The sequence below is a fragment of the Humulus lupulus genome, chromosome X (genome assembly GCF_963169125.1).
Source record: "Humulus lupulus chromosome X, drHumLupu1.1, whole genome shotgun sequence".
Lineage (NCBI taxonomy): Eukaryota > Viridiplantae > Streptophyta > Magnoliopsida > Rosales > Cannabaceae > Humulus > Humulus lupulus.
In genome coordinates, this window is record NC_084802.1 from 25,502,611 (window position 1) to 25,509,004 (window position 6,394).

Consider the following 6,394-nt stretch of genomic DNA (forward strand, 5'->3'; position numbering starts at 1 on the left):
TAGTCCTAAAAGAGTATTAAGAACTCCCAAAGCAAGTCATTAAAATTGTTAAGTAAAATAGCATAAAATCACTTATTGTTTAACATATTTATAAAATTAGTATTAGTTAAAAATAAGTTGATTTATTGATTGGAAAAATATTGTAAAATACTTTTAATATATAAATTTACTAGTTATAATTTTTATAATATATGACATTGTTTATTTATTTAAAATTTATATGAAAATTAAAAAAATATTAATAAAAATAAATTAATATATATTTTTAAAATAAAGATAACTAAAATACACTTTTACGTAGTATTTAAATTAAATAGCAATTTAAGTTTTAAATAACAATTATTATAAGTTTGTAGGGAATTTGCATAGTTGTGATTTTTAATTTTTTATTTTAGTATTAGGAGTATAAAATTGGGAGTTTTATAATCATTTTTTTTTTATCTAAATAATATAATCTAATTTTTATTAATAAAAAAAAAAATAATAATAAGTGCCAAATCCCTTTCTCCCTCCCTCCCTACCCGATCCTTACTTTCCTTTCTCCCTTTCTCTCTCGCATGCTCTCTGCTAGGCCCGAACGATGACGGAAGGGGCTCAGGGAATGGTGGTCGATGGCGGCAGGGGGGTCGGGGTCGAGCTGTTCGGTGGCAGGGGGCTCGGGGCTGTGCTCGACAGCAACGACTGGTGGCTCGTGGCTGGGCTCGACAACAACGACTGATGGCTCGGGGGGGCTCGACGGCAGGTGGGGGGGGTCTCGGGTCTGGGTTCGACGGCGCAGGGGCTGGGCAGAGGGCTATTTGGCTTCGGGACTTTGAGAGACACGAGAGCTATGGCCATGGAGAGGATCTATCTTGGTGGAAAGATTTGTTTTTTTAGCTCATGTATTATTTATTTCCATTTATTTAGTAATCTCTTCCTCCTTTCCTATCCATATGGGTTTTGTGTTTGAAGTGTTTTTTGCATTTGGGTCCACCGGGAATGATCCTAGATTGATCTTCTCCTTCAAGGTCTCCTCCTTCCCACCGGGAAAGACCTCGCCGCCGACCTAATTGCTGGCAAATACAACTATCGTCAACGCCTCATCTTCCTCCTCATTGCTCTTAAGCCTATCTCCTTCTTCATTTAGGTTTGTTTTTTGCTTCTTCCAGATCTGTCTCATTTTTATTGTGCAAATGCCAGCTATTATGATCTCCGACAATCTTCGAGGCTTCTCAACGATTCTGTTCTTTGAAGATAGAAGTATCTTTTCGACAACTATAGTATTTGACATTCTAGACTACATTATAGTTTAGAAGATACTTCTTTCTAAATATTCATGATATTGGTTTTCTTTGTTTTTGAGTTAAAATTGTTTCATTTTAAGCTTTAAAATGACAAGTTGGAAGTTTGATTCATGTCTCAGCATCTTCTGTACTTATCAAGGACTAGGAAACTGCAGGATTTAATACATGGAAAAAACTCCTGCTAGGTATTTGATCAAATGCCTCTATGTAATGTGCTCATTTGATGAAGTTACTATGCTTTACTTTAGTGATTGGATCTTGTTGAATTTGCTATAAATATCTTTTTTTTTTTTGCAAAAGAAATTTGCTAGGAAAACTATGAACAAGCTCACTCTCTGTTTCTTTGTCTATCTTCTGAACTTTGGGCAAAATATCAACTAGAGAATATATCTAAATATAATTATTAGTAGTAGTAATTAAGTTCTAGTAGCTTCAGTAATACCGATTCATGTCATTTATTTTTTTATTAGTGTTTTGGTGGAAGGATTATTATATGCATATATCTCTCTTATCTTTTAGTATAGTTCTAATTGACCTACATACCTTTATATATATAAAGGTATGTACGTACATATATATATATATTTCTTTGGCTTAGTGATTTTAAAAGTACGGTATATAAGTTATTATCCTTGCTTGTTTGAAACTCTTTGTATATGTTTCTTTATTAAGATTTTTTAAAGGATATGATATTGGGTGCTGGGAGATGTTATTCCTTGTAAGTAATTGCCAGTGATGGCTGCACTGTTGTCTTGACTACTCAGGCTCAATAAAGTAATTATCAGTATTTATTTTCTATTATGCTCAATAAAGTAATTATCAGTATTTGTTTTCTTTTATTGATTAAGTAGCATTTATTATTGAGTTCATGTATCTCTAATGAGATTCATTGGACCAATTTTGACTTTTCTGGTCTTCCATCTTTCCTCTACCTCTCATATCTCTCCATGAACGTAAACCCATTTCAGCTCAAGATCTGTTCCATTTTCAAGTTTGTATTTTTTTTCTACATTTTTATTTCTACTCTCTTTGTCTCTCTCAGCTCCCTCTCTCTCTATCTCTCACTCATCTCTTTTTTGCATTTCTTAACTATATCTACTTTTTTTTTTGTATTAATTTGTTCTCTCTTTTTCTTATGTGAAAGGGGAAAGCTTTTGGTGAAAATAGCTTCTCTCTCAGATGCTCTATCTCTCTCATATCAGGTACGTACGTACGTGTGTTTTGGGTTGGGCGGTGCGGGTTTTGACAGAATGAGTTCATTAATTCATTTATTTGTGTTATAAGCTTATAAGGTTGAGTTTATGTCTGATCTTCATTCCAACCATTTGTTGAGCAAGTTTTAGAGTTTGATTTAATTTTTTGATCTGTATTGTGATTTGGAAAATATTTTTTAAAAATAAAATAAAATTTATATATGGTTGTTTCTTGATATAATGTTACACTTAATGAGTACGACTTCTATTGTTGGGATTTTAATGAGACAATTATAGAACCTAGCTTCATATTTATGGCTGCTAATTTTGATGGAATACTTGGACTTGGATTTTAAGAGATCTTGGTTGGAAATGTTGTTCAGGTAAATCTATCTATCTCAACCTCTAAACATGCTGTAAAACTTCAATTGAATCTTCAATTCATGTTGTAAAATGTTTAATGAGATTTATAACCTCCTAATGATAAATTATTATAACTTAACTTGTGGATTTTTCTTAGATGTTAGGGTAATGAATTGCCCTGTTTCTCTCTTTTGTGAAATGAGATTTATAACCATTTATTTTGACTTGTCTTTTGTTTTGCAATAGGAAAGGGATGACTAAAGTGTGATAAGTGCTTTTTCTATATACGCATATTAGGTCAACTTGCACCCAATATTTGATGTCAAATTAATGATATAAATTATTTACTCTTATTATAGCTGACATCCAACATATAGTATTGTAATTGATTCTCTTTGCAAAATGGAGAAAACTTAAAAGAGTTATATGAACTGATGTTATCGAACAGGGTTCTACCAGATTCACTTTGATCAAAGGCTATATGAAGGTTGATAAAACACAAGTGTTAATACTGGGTTCTTATCATATAGTTTATGTTCCATAATTAGCATTATACAAATTAGGTAATAAGTGGTTGCATTACCCAGTTTGATTGTGTTGTGTGTACCAAGACATGAGAAATCAAGTAATTAAGTAATTAAGTAGTACTAATGTCTTATCACTTAAGCTCCTTCCCACTTGAACCATAACATCATAATAAATAATAAGCCGACATTAAAGTTTTAACGAAATTAGAGATTAAGAGGTGGATTATGATTAAAAGGGTCTCTTAAAAGATGCTTAATTATAATTGTTGTGTGTATACTTATTTATAAGTTTGAATTATAATATATTTATAATTAAAGAATTTTTTTATAATGTGCACGTCTATATTGAGATGCATTTTTTTGGCGCAATACTAGGCAACATTGACAATTGAAGTTTTTAGAATAAAAAATATATTTCACTAACATTGTATACGTTTCTTGTTTAATTATTGGTGATGATAAAATTTGATTGTAGTATAAACTATCATGTAATATGATTTTGTAAGCCGAGTAGACTAAATACTAAAATGATATTTTTGAGTAATTATTAAAAAATTATTTTGTTGTATTTTTTTTTGAAATTTTAGAAATCTAACATATATAATACATTTTGGACACTCAAAGGGATATATTTTTTCTAAATCAAAATGAAAATTGTAGTTGCATTTAAAAAAAAAAAATACTTTTAAGGGCATACAAAGCGAGTCCTAAAAAATTACTTAAAGCACTCAATCATATTTTTTAGGACTCGCAATGCGAGTCCTAAAAACTTAATTAAAGGCACTCAACCAGATTTTTTAGGACTCGCACTAGATTTTTTAGGACTCGCAGTGCGAGTCTTAAAAATATTCTTTTAGTACTCGCAATGCGAGTCCTAAAAACTTAATTAAAGGCACTTAACCAGATTTTTTAGGACTCGCAACGTAAGTCCTAAAAAACCTTAGTTTTTAAGGCTCTCAAATAGAGGACTCGCGCCCCACGAGTCCTAAAAATCATTTTTTGTAGTAGTGGGGCTATATCTGCTAGGCATGTGCCTTATGATCTGATGACATGTTATAATTGTTCATGAGCATATTAAGTTTTCTTGCTGAGCTTCGGCTCACGGGTGCTATGTGGTGTAGGTAAAGACAAAAGAAAGCTGGACCATCCTTGAGTTGGAGAGCTTAGGTGATGATGTGTATATATGCAGCTGCTCGACCACCACGGCCGAGGTTTGAAGAGGAACTAGGGTTAAACCCTGTTTTGCCGCTTAAATCGGCTTGTTGTAAATATTTTCTTGTAGTAGACTCTGAAATTATATTTTTGGGATCCCAATGTATATACTAAACGTTCTAATGAAACGTTATATCTTAACCAAAATGTTTAATCCCTAAACCACTAATCATACTTAGTTACACGATTTTGGCCAAATGACTCGATTAGCGAGTTTAGTACTGTTTACAAGGCACACCGTAACAGTTCCTGGAGTTAGGGCGTTACAAAGACCTTCTACAAAATATGCATCAACAACTACAAAGCAACACACAAACAACAAAACTTCAACTATAATATCAAGTCAAAATAAGGCTACCCGCCCCTAAAAGTAATTGATGATGACATCTCATTATTTACTTGCAGTTGAAAATAAAATAAATTGATTTCAAGGTATCCCTTATGTGAGTATAATGGATAGAAAAGAAACAATCAACCATTCCCTCTACTATAGAGAATCAACTATGCAACAAAGTTGCGTTGCTATTGTGTTGTTGTAAAGTTGATAGTAATATTTTTTTTCTTTTACCCGTTTATGTTGTGTTGCTTTTGTATTGATGTAATGTTGGCAAAACTAAAATCGATATGAAAACAATAAATTACAACTGTTGATATCATAAATTACAAACAACATTTTGTCAAAACAAAAGTTTAAGGGAATCCTTAATTTTGGCTGAAATGTGATGTCCAACATTGATAAAAAAAATAATAATAATAAAAACTTCACAATAATCCAGAATTGTGATATAACAATGAATTAAAATAAATATAAAAATAAAGATGTCTATAAATTGAAATGAATGAACTTATGTCAAAAGCATAAAAACATTAGCTCTTGTGTTGCTTTCTTGTTGTTACAACCTTGATTACTTTGATATGTATGATTAGTTAGCCTCACTCCAAAGCCCTCCATTTACCTTTGAGTTTGATTGGAGCTTCACCATCACTGTCCACATTTCCAATTGTTTCATCGACAAAGTACTCAACAAAGGATGCTACAAAAACACCACAATTATTACAGAAAAACAACATATAACTAATCAAAAAAAGAGAAACCAACAAAACAGAATAAAACTTTAAACATAAACAAAATTCAATAGATACTTGCTTATTTTCTTGCTCAGGCAAACCCTAAAAGAGCCCAACACAACCTAAACATCGAAAAAACCCAACACAAAACCCTAAAATAACACTTAATAAAATGAAAAAACAAACACACCAAAAGAATTATAAAATCTAGCACTAAACAATCTTATCTCAGTCATTCAAACATTACATCAAACACATTGTATGCATTATGAAAAAAAAAGCACTAGTATATAAGAAAACAGAACAAAATAAACAAAAAAAAATGTAACATAAACATAAAAAATAGCAAGACAATAAAATACACAGCAACTAAAGGGAGTAAAAAAATCAAATCAACCAAAAATCAACAAAACGAATATATAATAGCATAGTGGGTCATGTCGACGACGAAGAAAATTGCCTGGAAGTTACTGAGGTGGTGCGACGTGGTGACCGAATTGATGAGGACGAGCAGGTCGAGCTTGGGCAGAGAGGTGATGGAGGAAGAAGAAGAGAGAAAACATGATGGAGGAGGAAGAAGAAGAGAGAAAAGGAGATGGAGGAAGAAAAAAAAAGAGAAAAAGTGATGGATATGTGAGTAAGGTGTGTGTCGGTAAACAAATAGTATTTTGTAAATTGAAAATTATAAAAGTAGTACAAAAGATAAAGCAAAATAGTAAAAAGGTAAAAAAGAAGAGTCTCACGTTAA

At 31.8% G+C, this 6,394-nt stretch overlaps 1 long non-coding RNA gene across 5 annotated transcripts; it reads left to right on the forward strand.

The window, feature by feature from the left end:
* Positions 1-493: 493 nt before the first annotated feature.
* On the forward strand, positions 494-5,151 carry LOC133803193 (uncharacterized). Of its 5 annotated transcripts, XR_009877819.1 has the most exons (4): positions 507-1,126; positions 1,403-1,468; positions 2,428-2,485; positions 4,488-5,151. It is a non-coding gene; the product is annotated as an uncharacterized LOC133803193 (long non-coding RNA). The 5 variants fall into 5 exon arrangements; XR_009877821.1 differs by having other exon boundaries at positions 503-2,274; XR_009877820.1 differs by having other exon boundaries at positions 509-1,468.
* The last annotated feature ends 1,243 nt before the right edge of the window (positions 5,152-6,394 follow it).